Source organism: Cotesia glomerata, linkage group LG6, assembly GCF_020080835.1.
Source record: "Cotesia glomerata isolate CgM1 linkage group LG6, MPM_Cglom_v2.3, whole genome shotgun sequence".
NCBI lineage: Eukaryota > Metazoa > Arthropoda > Insecta > Hymenoptera > Braconidae > Cotesia > Cotesia glomerata.
In genome coordinates this window covers 8839551-8855720 of record NC_058163.1, presented here as the reverse complement: position 1 = coordinate 8855720, position 16170 = coordinate 8839551, and the positions used below count along the sequence as shown (strand labels likewise).

The following is a 16170-nucleotide window of genomic DNA, read 5'->3' as shown; positions in this document are numbered from 1 at the left end:
CCCTAGCGGATCCGTTTACACGGTGTGTACCGGTGTAAACTTAGTGTAATATAGATTACACCCAGTTTCTACCGAAAAAACGCCATATTGACACGGTAGATTTGTGAAAAATTTAGCTGAAGTTTACCCTGTACTACACCGATGTGTCAACACTATGTTAACTCCCGTACAAACACCAAATTTTCACTGAATATTTTGGTGTTTTAAATTTTCTGTTTTTACGGAGTCAACCGAGTGTAGACACATCGGTGTAATACAGGTGTAAATCTCAGCTTGATTTTTCATAAATCTCCAAACACCTAATTTCCACTGAATGTGTTTCAATATTGATGTTTCACAAATTTTAGGCTTTTATTGCGAAGGTACTTATGATAATCTTGTCTAATTTCATATGCGCTAAAATAATGTGATAAACTCATTTGGTCGAATTTGGAATTCATAAGATATAACATTTATACTATCTATTGAAATTACATTACATGGTGTACATTTTGAATATTCACAAAAATTAACATCATATTATCAAACTTAATAAATTTTTTGAATTGATAAAAATTCATCAGAAAGCTTATTTTCGAGATCGTCAGAGCCTTCATTTGCCTTATAACGTAATTTTCTCATTAAAGTCATAATTTTTTCGTATATACATCACGTTTGCATTGGTCATTCGTTTCATTCATAAAAATTTTATACACTGTGGACTAAGGTGGCTACAAGCCGACTATTTTTTTTTTTTGGTCTTGGGTGAAAAAATGTTAGTTTTTGATGTTTTAAGAGCTCTCTCTAAAGGGCAACTTAAAAAAAATTTTTAAGAGGTCACTCGAAATTTTTTTAAATTTCAAAAACCGTCAAAAATCGAATTTTTTTTTTTTTAATTTTTTTTCTCGTTACGTCATAATTTTATAAACCAAAAAAAAGGTTTTTCTGAAAGTTTCAGTTCTAAATGTGAATTTTAAAAGGTCGCTCATTATATTTTTTTAATTTATTAGTGATTATTTAATTGGATTAGGATTTTTTGTCTCTGAAATTTAAAAAAAAATTATGAGCGACCTTTCAAAATTTAAATGTTGGTGAAACTTTCAGGAAGTTACTTTTGGTCTGGTCTAAAATTATGAAGTAACGAAAAAAAAAAATTAAAAAAAAAAAATTTGAGAAATTTAAAATATGTAGAGCAGCCTATTAAAAATTTTTTAAGCTATTCTTTTTGAGAGGGGCTCTTAAGACATCAAAACTAGCATTCCCCTCGAGACTAAAAAAAATAGTCGGTTTTTGTGTCACCCTAGTGTAGACACTTAGTGTCTCCACGGAGTATTCAAAATGAGTTGACCCAGTGTATCCACCCTGGTCAAAAAATTGATTAAAAAAGAAATGGAAAAAGTGTACTCTTAATGAAAAGCTGTATATTTACAAAATGTACATTTAGATATACGACTTTACGTGGACTCAATTCTTTTACAATTCATATTTTTAACCAGGATAAAGTACTTTCTCATTTGGTGAAGTTAAAAAAGTACATCATAGAAACGTTAATTTTTGCCCTATTTTAGAAAAATTTTGGAATAAACAATGCATTATCATGCACCACATAATTGCCAAGATGTGCAAATGGAGAAATAATTCACGATATAATTGTTCCATTTTACAAAAAATTCATAGCCGCGAGGAAATAATGAAGAAGAAAATAATGAAAATCTTTATGTAAAACTTTCGAACTTTCATAATTTCTGTACCTGAAAGTGCTTTCTGTATTAAAATAATAATGTACATCCCTAAATGCGCTTATTAACACGAGTTGTCAACTCATTGAATTTTAATGTGCTAAAAACTACATGAAAGCGCGTTTAGGAATATACACAAAAATTTGCCTATTTACCCGCTTCTGTCATTATTCTATCTTTGGGATAAGAAAATTCTTTTTAATTTTGACGATTTTCGTTCTTGATTTTTTCAGTAATTATCGTAACTAGAAGCAAATTTTTTTTTAAAAAATACAAACAGGTAAAGTTTCTTAAATTAAAAAAATTAGAAATTTCTGATGGAGCTGTCTATATATTTTTTGAAAGCATAACCGAAGATTCTCAAAAACCTAATTTCTATGTTAAGTGGAAATTTAAACATAAAATCCTATCTGTGTCACGGCATTTCAGCGTTTTTGTTTTAAATACATTTTCACCCTATAATCATACCTTAATTTATTTTTTAAGAAATCTACACTCGAGAAACAAAAATTAACTTGAATTGATGAGAAAATTTCTTTGAGATCATCAATCAAAAATTTACTTAAATAAATTTTTTTAGTTTAAGAATTTTACTTCCCTTATTAATCCAAGACGATCCAAGTTTTTCAAAATTAGTTTTCTTGATTCAAGATTAATTTTTTCTTTCTGTGTATAATATTCTATTTTAATCACTAGTGTTTCAGCTTTTATTGAAATTAAGGAATATGTATATCATTAAAAATTATTATACAATCAGTTATTAATAATTAATCCTAATTGTAATTTTGTGTAAATTAACAGATTCTCTTTTGATGAAATTCTCGGCGTAAATTAAGTCCGTTTTTTATCTGAAATATAGAGTTATGAAAAAAATATGCAAAATTCCTTAGATGTGGTGTCTATAACTTTTATTAAAAATTTAATTCATATTTAACATGAAAAAAAAAAAAACAATGTAATAAATATAATTGAGCACAAATAAGCTATTAAATAAATAATATTAATATTATTTAATAAACTATTAAATAATTGTTTAAAGATAAATTTTTTTAAACTTCACTTCCGTTAATTGTCTGAGGATATTTTCTTTGCCTCTTCTTTTTGGCGACTTTTATTATTATTATTATTATTGTTATTATTATTATTATTATTATTATTATGATTATTATTATTATTATTATTATTATTGACGTTGTCACCATTTTTTCGTTCATTTTTTTTCTGCTCTCGTCGCATTTTAGCTTTTTCATTCCTTATTTTTTTCTGTTCTTCGGTCAGTGTTGGGCGGCGGTCGTTTTTTAATAAGTCAGATATCCATCCTCTTATGTTTATCAAGTTATTGTCTGGATTATTCATATCAAAAGTACGACCTCTTTGAAGTAACTTGCAGATTTCTGAAAATAGATTCTAAAATGAATTGTGTTTTATAATCAGATTTAGATTTTTTAATTTAGCTTTTTGAAATAACGACTTAAGTACAAAAAAAAAAAGATTTCGTCAATTATTTCAGTACCATATTACTGAAAACAACGATTATTTTCAGTCAATTTTTATTCTTTATGTTTTAATTTATTCAAGAAAGGGATTTTTTAATTTTTTTGTTTAATTTTTCAACAATTATTTACAAATAATTTATCTATTCATATGTAATATTTTATAACTGGACAGTTTGCTATTATTTTAATAATTAATCGTTGTGATCTATACGTTAATATTATGATGCGTTCTTAATGTCAAAAAGACATATAATAAAAGTTTTTTGTTTAATCAACTTAGTAATGTTTGAAATGCAGTAATTCACTGATCAATTAAATTTCCTTTCAATAATTTTTTTCATTCGAAATTGAACGTTTGGACGTTTTGGTAGTCAAATTTCACAATTTTCTAAAATACGCTCAATTTTATAATTTTTTTTCGAATTATCGATTTACGTATCCAAAAGTCGAAAACGTTCAAGTTCTGAAGCAGAAAGTTAAAAAATGAAAAGAAAATTTGTTTAATGGGTTTCTACATTTCAAAAAATTCCAGAGATTAATAGAGAAAATAAATTTCCTATGTATTCTTTTGGCTACAGTAAAAACCTGGGAAAAATTTTTTTACATCTACGTTCATCTAACGGGCCCTGTTTTTAATCTCCGTAGATCTAATTACATCTAAAACTATACATTTGCATTATAAGTTACATCTCTTTAGATTATTTCCGTGGACTCAAAATCAAAATTTAAATGTACGTAAATCAATTTTTTTCTCTGGGAAGATTTATAAACCTCACGTTTTCCTATAAAATTACAAACTTTTATAGTCAATCAATTGAAAATGTTGCTGTAGAAAATTATGGCAAATTTAATAAAAAATTTAATTGTTAAACAAATATACAAAATTTTTCATTAATCAATAAACACAAATAAAATTTTTTCGATGCATTAAATATTTGAAAGCTGAATTTTGTAAAATTCAAGCAAATAAAAAGATCAAGCGAGTATGGCTTTGGATTATCTCTTTCTTGAATGTCTTATCTAACAATACTTACTTTTTATTTTTTCAACATCATCTTGTTTAACTGTTACTTCTTCCTGCTGGTTGCCCACTTCTTATTCGAAAGCACCAGTTTTTCCGTTCTTCTAGCGGCCAAAATGCTCTAGTCACGTGGTTGGCACAGATTCTCATAGTTGTTACATCTTTAGCTAGTAATAGTTCTTCAGCATCCAGTAATGATCCCAATATCTTTATCTGTAAGAATGCATTAAATGTTTCAGAACACTCTTTTAGAAACTTTTAACAATTACATTTGTTGTCATGATTCGATTAGTATTTTTTATGAAGAATTTGTGTCATTATTAATTATGCAAAATCAAAAAATGACAATAATTACTTTAAGCTTAAAAATTACTCTTCTTAGTCAACTCATCCCAAAAACAGCTATATAATTTTTATAAAAAGCACCTTCAAGTTTATTAACATCGCATAAAAATATTTTTATTTTTTTTAGTTGTTTCTATATAACAGAATAATCCAAATGTATTAAGAATTCCATGAGTTGCTAAAGAATTTTTACCATAAAATCATTCACGATTTTTGTACAAAAGATAGTGAAATTTAGAAAAAATAAGAACATTGCCCATTGTCTTTGATTTATAGTAAAGTTGTACTTAAATTTTTCGTAAATAAGATAAATTATGTTAATTTTCATTTTTTCTTGAATTATTACTACTAACTTTATAATTTGTAAACAATTTTGAAAGAGTTCAGAGTATCGTGCCTACTTTTACTGTTACAAATAGTATAACTTCACCACCTTTTTATCTTCAAAAAGAAAAAGTTTTTATGAAATGTGTGGTCAAGTTTCATTTATAAGAGTAATAGTATTGTATACGCTTTTTGATATAAAATACTTAGCAAAATTTATTTTTAATTTTGGACTTTTCATTTTATTTCAAGTTTTCTATTTGTATTTTTCAAATAAAGTTTTATAGCATTTCAGATCCATTTCTGTAATTTGAAATATTTGATACACTACTTCTGTTTAGAGTTGAGAACAATAATTTTTTGAAGTTCTAAAAGTTAAGCTTAGAATTCTAGTAAACTATTTTTTGTTTTTACCGAATGTAATGGCTCTCTCAGATTGTCGCCAAAAAATAAATTAACATTTATTATAATTTATGAAATATTGTATTTAATAAATTCATTTACCTTATTATTGATAACTGGAGGTATTTCATATTCGTCGTTTTTATTTTGCGTTTTCTTCAACACTTTGATAATATTTCCCATCATATGTCCTCCAAACTCTTTGAAGCACTGCTTCAGTTGAGTTACATTTAAGTTTAAAACTTGATTGTCATTATTATTATTAGTATTACCAGAACTTGAACTTGCTTCTGGCCACAAGTTATTGAAAAATTCCTCCATAACATCATCATTTGATTCTTCATCACGATGGTTACTCTGACCATGGCTGCCGTCATCATGGCTGTTCTGATTATTACTGGGCTGATTATTGGTATTTTGATTATGACTGTTCTGACTACGGTCGCTTTGATCATGGCTACTCTGATCATGGTTGCTTTGATCATGGTCACTTTGATAATGGCCGCTCTGATTATGGTCATTCTGATCCTGGTCGCTTTGATCCTGGTCACTCTGATCCTGGTCACTTTGATCCTGGTCACTCTGATCCTGGTCACTCTGATCATGGTCACTCTGATCATGGTCACTCTGATCATGGTCACTCTGATCATGGTCACTCTGATCATGGCCACTCTGACCATGGCTTAGAGGTAACATCAGATGATTTGATGAATCAGGTGGAGTGGAAGAATAATTTGGCTCAAACAAGTCACTGTCTTCTGAGACTGGTAGTGTGTCATCGAATAGTATCTGATAATTAGTATTATTTTCAAAATCTTCCGCATCGTTGTCACGTCCAGTTTCTGTATTCTGCAAATCATCCTCTAGAATTGCAACTCCAGTGTGTTTATTTGTTTCATTTGAATTTTTATTATTATTCTTATCTTTAGCTGAGGTTATTATATTATTCGATCTAGGTTTCTGAAAAATGAAAAAAAAAAAATTGAAAAAATTTGGAACTTAATGGAAATATAACTAAAAATGTAAAATTAATTTTGAATATACTGGTTGATATTTTTATATCTTGTTTTGTGAAAAAAAAAACGTTTCAACAAAAATTCTATTCATGTGAATGAGATTAAAATAACTGGGAATATTACTATTGGAATCGAAAATGAACAGTACTTCGAATTTTGAAGCTAACTTATTTCACGATTTATTTCATTTGCTTTAAGTTTTATTTCGAAATAGCCTATGTAATTTTAGGTATATTCTTGATACACTAAAATATAAAAGTATGTTAAAGTTCATAGGCTTTCAACTGTTGAAGAAAAGAATGTTTAATATTTAAATAATTACTTTTTTAAAAATCAAACATTGTTAATGTCATTTTTGTCATCACTTTGAAAAAAGTATCATATTGAACATTGATCTATATTTTTGTAATATTTCACCACAAGAAAATTCAACTCGATGACTGTCGTTTCTAATATTCCAAAAAACTTCTATATTTACATTGATCTTAGTTAATAATAAAGTATTCATCTACATAATTTTTTAGTATTTCTATTTTTTACACATTAAAAATATTGATTTTATCAAAATAAACCCCAAACGAATATATTTCAATTTTATTCTTTAGAAAACCATTTAGCTTGTCATTAATAACATCTTATTAAAATTAAAAACTTGCCTTCCCGTAATTCAAAAAATGACCATCTTCTTCTTCAATAACCTCGTTGGCAGCTTTAGCAATTTTTTTCTGAAAAAAAAAAAATATTTTTTATCTTTCTTCACTAAATGTTTATAAAATAATAGGTAGATTTGTAAATATTCAGTAATCAACATTTACTTTTTTTGAATTGGCCTTCTGTTTTTCCTCTTGTGCTAAGCGTTTTTTTTTTACAGCAGCACTTTCAGGTTCAGTGGCGAATGACAAATTTTTTTTCACCTTTAATCGTTTTCCAGTTTCCATACTTTTTTGTAACTCGGCCATATTGTCTATAAAGAGCAAAAATATTAAAATTAGTCCATACTAATAAAAAACCATTCCATAATGCTTGATTATAATACATTAAATGAATAAATTTTACTTTACGACCACGTTCAGAAAAAAAAATTTATCCATTAATAAAATAGCATAACTAAATTTTGACAATTGACCTAAAGCATTTTTTTAATACAATAATTAAGTAATGTCAATTATTCCGTCTAGAATTTATTTTTTTCAATTCAGTTTATGTGATATTAATAATAAACTTACCGCTACACTTAATTATTCTTTTGATTTGTTTTATCCTTCCATTTTCATAAGCAAAAAATGTTTTAACTGTACCAGTCGCTTGCGATATGGGGAGCACACGGTTTTCATCGTCTTCAAAATATATGTATTTTGTAGGGAAAATAATAAAATCATTTCTATTTCGTTCAATAATGCAGTAAGTTTTAGTATAATCCATGTCTGAAATAAAGCATAAATAAAAATTTTTCAATGTAATTAAGAATAATGTAAATACATACATTGATAACGTATGGAAATTGAATTAGCCGACATTTGAAAATTTATATAATTGATTTTATTGAAAAATAATTTTTAAAAAATTAAAACAAAAATTTTCACATGTAGAAAATTAAAAAAATTATACGTGGAATTTTTTTAAAATTGTTTTTTAGTTCTAATTTTTAATTAATGAGAAAAAATCAAATATTGTTGAGTGTCGGCTAACTTAATTTTCATTGATAACATATATGTATATGTATACAATCATTTTTATGACTAAAAAAAATTACTAAAAATGTAGCAAACTAACCTTTTTCTTTTTATATTCTATTTTTATGTCCCGTGTTGTTATAGTAAATAAATGTTTCACTATAAATAACAATTTTCTTCACTTTCAATGGATAATAACTAATTCACTTCATGTAACGATATCGGCTAAATGATACTTTGTGTACCTCATAAATGCTTACAGTGAGGTTTAAAGTTCGAGAAAATTCTCTCTTCTACGACACTACTACCACACTTCTAAGTCCCTCAAGTGTATGAGATATGCGCAGTCAGTTCTGCTCAGGCCCACTCAGCCTCACCATCTCAACATGCCGCTCAAGCCGACATCGTATGGTCGTCGCGTAGTACTGACTGATTTTGAGTGAAGCCGTTGTGACTAAAAATACTTTTTGCGTCAGCCATTACAATAATCGTAAAATTTTTATAAAATACAATATTGTGGTTCAATTTTCTTATTAGTGACATAGTATTTTACTACATAAAGTGTATCCAACTATCGTTATTATTTCCTGCAGCAAAAAAAATTATAGAAATTTTGTTCATTTGTTTTTTCCAGTAGAAAGGTAAGTTTTTTTATAAATTGCTATAATAAAAATTTTCTAGAAAAAACTAGACATTTCCGTATATTGTGTTACAGAGACTATAAGGGATTATATCTATTAGGTACCGTTTAAAGACATGAGCGCACAAAAATTTTGCACGACTCATGATGCGCAGAAGCATCAGAGAGTGCTTTACGATCGAAAAATTTTTTTCGCCTCATTTTGGCGGCTATTTTTATTATTATAGCCTTGTTAGTTCACGGAATCAAGATATTTTGCATACTATTGTCGAGATAATTTAATGGAGATTAATTCCATACTTTTTAAAAATTGATTTACTGCAATAGAATTGGAAAAAAAAACACCAAAATAGGTCAAAAAATTTTCCTGTCCGTCATGTGTGAAACCCGAAAACACTGTAACTTGTGAAAAAATCCATTATTTGAGTTAAATTTTTTTTTTAAAAATTCTAATCGACGATTGTAGGTCACTGAATGCGAATGATTAATTAATTCAGTGTCGTTTAATTGCAATTAATAAAAAACGAAAACTACAAGACTGTATATCTATATATATCCATGTAAAATTAACATGGATGGTGATATATCTATATCTATAGATATTATGTACATTTTATTCCACCAGGGGCGCCTGTGCATCACTTTCTTAGTACAGCTGTTATTTTTAAAATTAAAAATTTTTTTTTCTTTTATTTTTTTTTTTTTTTTAATCAATTACACATTTTTTCTTAAAAAATGAATGAGCGTTATGAGGCGTGCACTTTTGGATTTTCCAAACTTTTTTTTTTTATCAGAAATCTACTTAATCATTTTTGAAAGTATTTTAAGTGAAAAAAACTTTCAAAATTAAAAATTTTCTTCAACAACCTTATGATTCCCGGAGTAGATATTGAAAGTTTTACGGGCGGTTAAAAAAAATTATTTTTTAATAGTTGATATTTGAAAAATGTACTATGTAAGCAAATTTTTTTTTCTTTAGTAATTACTTTTCTTAATAAATTTATTTAATAAAATTTATTAAGAAAAAAAATTTAGTAAAAAATTCCACATGTGAAAATAAAAAAAAAATAATTAGTGAAAATTTTGTAAAAGCATTTTTATTATTGTAAAATTGATTTATGATAAGAATTCAAAAAATTGAGTTATTGTCAGCTAATTTTAGTATCATAAAAAAAATATAAAAAAATTCGATAAGCAAAAATCACAATGAACTATTAATTCAATTTATTAAAAATAATTTTTTTAAACTAATTTGTTTAATGAATAACATCTAAAAATGTCAAGTGCCTGCTAACTTTTATGTTGTTTTTTTTATTGTTAAAAAATTTTTCTCAAAATTTGATTTTTCTTTTTAGTAACGAATATATCTTTTTCCAAAACTTAAAATTTTTAGCCAGTATTATACTTTTAGATCACAATTGTATAGATTGCAAAAATAAATTTTTTATTCGCTTTTATGGTTTCCGGGTACCGTAAGCACATATAATAATTATACACCCTTATGGGATCTGTAACATATGGTATATAGATTATAGATCTTTCAAAATTATAATATTACTTGTAAAATTATCAAGATGGATGTGGTGTGTATTTTTTGAAATGAGTGTAAGCAATAAAAACATCTATCAGTCTTCATTCTCTCACAACAAAATTGGTTTTTATTAGTGAAAAAAATAACATAATTATAAGTAAACAAATTCCAGTATTTTGATAATTTTTATGAAATAGATATTTCCTATAAGAGGAAATTTTCTATTTTCTTATTGTCAAAATAAAATGCATCCGTATGATTTTACAATTTTATATATAGATTAAATGACTGGTAATTGGAAATGAAAAATATTCTCATCTTATTTCAGGTACCAAATTATTCTTATAATGAGCGGGAATCGAGGGATGTCGCGGACAGCAATATTCAAGAGGAATAAAAAAAAACTTCAAAATTATAAGAAATTGTACCCTCAGGATAAATTACTGCGGTTCCTTCCTGGTGGATTTTTGGAAGAAGTAAGTTTTAAAAATTTTTAAACATAGGCAGTTAGATACTCAAAAATTTAATAAACTAAAAAATTTATCGAGTGAATGTGAAGCGGATGATTTTCAATTGATTTGCCCTCCCCGGGGGTTAAATTCACTCCGAGGAGGATTTAATTTATATTATAAATAAGACTCACTCCGCAGATCGTATTTTTTATTTTGATTTTTTTTTTTGAGTCAATCGTTTAAAAATTATTAATGCGTACTTAGAGATTTTTTAAATTAGAATTAATGAAATATTTTTGAATTATTTATTTCTTGGAGAGATCTTCTCTACCATCAACATCATCTTCGTCACCATCAGTCCAATCATTGTCAACGCTGGAAAGCACAGCAGCTCCAATCAATAGTGGCAGGTAAAATTAAAATATAGCTATTTTTAGAGTTAAAATATTTAAAATTTCAAACAACGAACATCTTTTTTAAATGAAAAAGTAAAGCTTAATTGAGAGTTTCTTAAAAAATTCAAGTTCAAGAAAAAAAATTTCAATGAAGTTTCATGAAACTCGTAAAACTTGATAAATTTTAAAATTTTATATAATTTCCACAAACAACGAAAGCAATGGCTATTAAGAAAATTAATTGAACCAATTTTATGGGGTTTTACTGTAAAAATATCGTCAAATGTTACATAATATACGACTAAGAATTTTCATAAAATTTTACTAGACTTTATAGAATTCTATCAAATTTCATATAATTCTATAGAATACTGACACAAAAGCTTTGTTCTATCAATACATTTTTACATAATTCCATAAAGTACAGGATTAATTTTAACACTTTTATAATAAAATGGAATGTTTATAAAATTGTATGGAATGTTTATAAAATTTTGTAAATTTATAATCGATCACGGTGGTATTACTTCTACGAGCTTAAACGAATTACAATTTGTAAAACTTTGTAAAGTTTTAAAAAATTTCATAGTTTTCGAATTTCATGAGCTATACAGATGTAAGAATCAAATGAGCTTATGAAATTGTGATAGAGTAAAAAAGTAATACTAAGTAAATATTATAGAATTATTCTCATTCGTTCTTTGAATATCAATCAATAGAATAAGCACAGCGTGTGAATATTTGTTGCTTAGACCACCAATCAGTATACCGGAATGATGTCAAGAAACTCTAGTTCAATCCTAACAGATGGACAGAATTTTTTCATTGGATATATTCATCGAAATTTTTATGTAAATTTGTAAATTGCTCTTAATATATGTGACGCTGAAATTTGGTAATAATAGTTTTTAACTTATCGCTATCAAAATCGAGGATTTTTAGAAAATTGGCAAGTGATTGGTTTCATTTCTATTCTCGAAAATCGAGTTCTCATCACCTATCCAGGTTTTGAAGTCCTAGGAAACTGTTCTGACTATTTCTACGATGATTCCTGTATGTCTGTACATATATGAGTGTGTATGTAAACCTTTCATAACTCTTGGACGACTTGACCGATTTGAACGAGTTTGACGGCGTTCGAAGGAGTTGCACACAAATCGAGTATTCTATACAATTTGAACCGATTCGGACCGTTGGATTTTGAGAATTCTCGAAAAAGCATTTTTTTTTTCAGATAACTTCTGAAAAAATGTAACAATAGATTTCAAAATCTAATCAGCTCTTAAACTTACAGAACAACGCCTATTGTCGCAAACAGCATTGGAATCGGTTAATGTGTCGAAGAGAAATCTATAACGAAAAATTTCAACAAAAGTTATTTTTTAAAATAACTTCCAAATCTCTCCTCGCATTGTTATTAAAAGGACATAATAACTATAAGTACTCAAAAAACGGTGTCGAACGCCACCAATCTCGTCAAAATCGGTGAATCCATTCGTGAGATATTTAATTTTTTAAAATTTCAAAAAAGTGTTCTTTTGACATAACTTTAAAAATTTACGTCTAATCGTTTAGTAGCCCGAGTCGAAATTTAGAGCCTATATAGAACCCTTTAGTCCGAAATAGATCCGATTGAAAGCCCTGTAGTCCCATAGCTCCCGATTTTGAACCCACAGGTCCGAACATTCACCCAGAGGTCTGATTTTAAACCCTCAAGTCCGTTTTTTAAAAAATTAAAAATAAAAAATAATAAAATTAAAAATTAAAAATTAAAAATTAAAAATTAGAAATTAAAAATTAAAAATTAAAAATTAAAAATCAAAAATTAAAAATCAATAATTAAAAAGTAAAAATAAACAAGTAAAATAATATGAATTAACCCATGTACACAGAAACAGAAATTTCTCGACTGGAGAACAAAATTCTTGGCTCAAGAAAATTTTCGGGTGCCTGAAGGAAAGCCGAAGTTGTGTTGGCCGAAGTAAAAATTTTTCTTGAAATTCTATTCTTGGAGGAAGTCATTTTTTCTTAATTCAAATTATCATAAATACTTGTTACAAGAAATTTTTGTATTTGATCAAGATTTTTAGATACTTTAGCGAAGCAACGCCACTTACTTCAGCTGAGAAAAAAATTTTCTCACCTTAAGAAAATTTTTTTAAAAAATTAGGAAGAAAAATATTTTCTTGGCTCAAGTGAACCTTTTTTTCTATGTAAGAGTCCTCAGAGTTGAACGACGGGGCCAAGCTTATGCCCAGACTAGACAACTCAGTCTCGGCCGTTCCTTTGGTGAACTAGACTTGAACCAAGACTGGCTCATCTAGCTCTGATGGCTATTTAATGGTGTGCTAGGCTTGGGTCAAGAGTGGATAACTTAGCCTTCGCCATTCAATAGAAAATCTAAAGTTAATTAATCATTAAGTAAGAGAAGGGAGGGGGGCAAAACGGACCTATTAAGACAAAATGTTGAAATCCTTAATGTTTTTCTCTGGTTTTACGTTTTTTTTAGTCCTTTGCTAAGTATTTGACATTAATTTGTTCTGTTTATTGGAAATGAAAAATTAAAAATGTCGGGCAAAATGGGCCACCTTCAGAAAATGTTTATTATATGAGTTTTTCAACTTGTCTTACTTTTTTTGGCCTTTTACTGAGTTTATGGTATTAATTTTTTTGTGTCTATCGAAATTAAAAAATTGAGAAAAGTGAGAAATCTCAAAAAAATTACAAAAAAAAATTTTTCCAAATGTGGTTTTTTTGGAATAACTTTTAAACAGATCTACCGATCTATTCTTAAAACTAATCAGCTCTTAACATTAAAAAACCACGTTGATCGCAGTCAGCCCGATCAAAATCAGTTGATTCGTTAGTTAGTTATCGTTGTCGAAAGAAAACCAAAAAAGTATTTTTTCGGAATTACTTCGAAATTCCTAGTTCGATCAATTTGAACTGAAATATTCTTCGTGAGCTTCAAAAACTGCGTCGAATGCCGCCAACCGTGTAGAAATCGGTTCATTCATTCAAAAGTTATTGCAGTTTAAAAATTCAAAAAATAGTGTTTTGTTAAACTTCTATCAGAGTTTTGAGCTCGGAGAACTCAAAATGACACGAAAATTATATTTATTAAAAATTGATTTTTCTTTCAATTATTTAATTAAAATTTCCATCAATAATTAAAAAATTAAATTTATTAACTAAAAAAATTTTTCTTCTTGATCTGAAAAGAAAAATTCTTAAACTAAGAAATTTATATTGGTTTAAGTGAATTTTATTTGATTCAAGAATTTTTCACCTTCATTCAACACAATGAATTTCTTTAAAATTATTATAAAAATATATTGTTTAACGAATATTTGATAGCAAATGCCAAAATTGAAAATTTATTATTCAATCAAAACAATTACATATCGTCAAAATTGATATGGTCTTCAAAAAAATAAAAATTTAATAATTTACAGTTAAATTTTTAATATTGGTAATTTTAAATATTAAAATTTATAATAAAATATTAAAAATCCACAAAGTGATGTACAAAGTCTACAGTAATATAAGGACTTGACTTTTCCTTTTTTTTAAATAATAACCATGTGTAAAAAATAGTTAATTTTCATCAAAACACAATACTAAATAACATAAATTATATAAATACTAAACCGTCACACTTCGTCATTATATAGATTTAGCTTACGAGAATGATGAAATGTATGGTAGCTCATCGGTCGTATAGTGTAGGGGTTAGGTATCGGTCTAGCAATCGCGCGGCTCGGGTTTGAATCTCGGTTACGGCAAATGCAATTTTAACTTTATTTCTCTAATTAGCGAAAGTTAGGCCTAAATTAAGAGCCAAACGGTCTGAACTTGCGTTAGCTCTAAATTAAAAATAAAATACAAAAATAACACTTAAAAAATTCTTTTTTTATCAAATAGCAAGGGCCGGACTTCAAAATTAACTTTGGCCCAACTCTGGTAACCAGACGTGGGCCAGTCCTGGTAACCAGGCTTAGGTCAGCGTTATCATTCCAGACTTAAACCAATTGGTCTTAAGACTGAGCCAACTCTGGTTTACAAGTCTGGCCCAGAGTTGTACATAGTTGGGCTAGGCCTGGGCCAAGCCTGGGCCCGCCATACTTTCCTACATGGGCAATTAATAAAATAACCGAACAATAAGATATTATAATCAAAATATTTTCAAATAAGCAAAAATTAAAATCTATCAAGGTGTTCAAAAGTTATAGCTTTTCAAAAATTGAAGTGATATTTTTACCAGTAATTTTCAGATTTTTGAATTCTAGAGATCAAAAATCTCAAAAAACTAAAAAATCAACACTAATATTTTTAAATGCCTTTAGCTTAGAAGAACTCAACTTAGCGGGAAGTTACAGGGATGGCCTACAGGGTTAACCGCCATCCAGATTTTTTTTTATGAAATTTTTGTTATTCATCATCATTTAAAGTCGTATTATCCAGATTGCAAAGCTATAACAATACTTCGCCATAAATTAATAGGATTTGGCGATAACTTCAGTCCATTTTCTCGAGAACGTACCAAATATTAATGTCCAACGCTTCTATAGAACGCGCCTATATATAGACAAAACGAATTGGACCGAATACTGTGTCATGCCTCGCGGCTGATGTGCATACGTTTACTATGGCACATTTCAAAATTTAGTACGTATCATGATAATTTGATAATAATGACATAAAACTATATAATGTATAGTTCAATTTACTATAGTAATCTAGTGAAAATTGCCTGCTGTATTGAAAGTTTCTGCTCTTTCTATAATAAAATTTTCCAGCTACATTTATTCAATAATAGCATCTATAAATTTCTCTGTGTACTCATGAAATTTTTGTAGGAGTAACATTTGATTTTTAACTTCCCGCTTCTAATTTCACTTTAGTACAGAAGTACGATGCACTAGTAGTAAAATTTAATATAAATTCTAAACAGTGCGTGTATGTGATATATGTGTCTTTAAACCTCTCTTAACTTTCTAAGGGCTTGACAGATCGAAACGCGGTTTGCGATATTTCATAGTATTATGTTGCGATTTAATTACATGTAAATTCGAATTATTTTTTATTTTTAGATCACAAAAAATTTTTATTTTTGGCAAACTTTCAAAACTAAAAGTATCTATCAATCCCGAAATC

The 16170-nt window shown here is 27.6% G+C and overlaps 2 long non-coding RNA genes across 2 annotated transcripts in view; both read left to right on the top strand.

The window, feature by feature from the left end:
* The window catches only part of LOC123267039, a 20324-nt gene extending 7652 nt beyond the window's left edge, over nucleotides 1-12672 (top strand). The window contains exon 3 of the long non-coding RNA XR_006509949.1: nucleotides 12592-12672. This is a non-coding gene — a long non-coding RNA (uncharacterized LOC123267039). The remainder of the gene's footprint in view (nucleotides 1-12591) is intronic.
* On the top strand, nucleotides 8128-11028 carry LOC123267038. Its single transcript, XR_006509948.1, has 3 exons — nucleotides 8128-8636; nucleotides 10495-10642; nucleotides 10937-11028. It is a non-coding gene; the product is annotated as an uncharacterized LOC123267038 (long non-coding RNA).
* Nucleotides 12673-16170: the final 3498 nt, after the last annotated feature.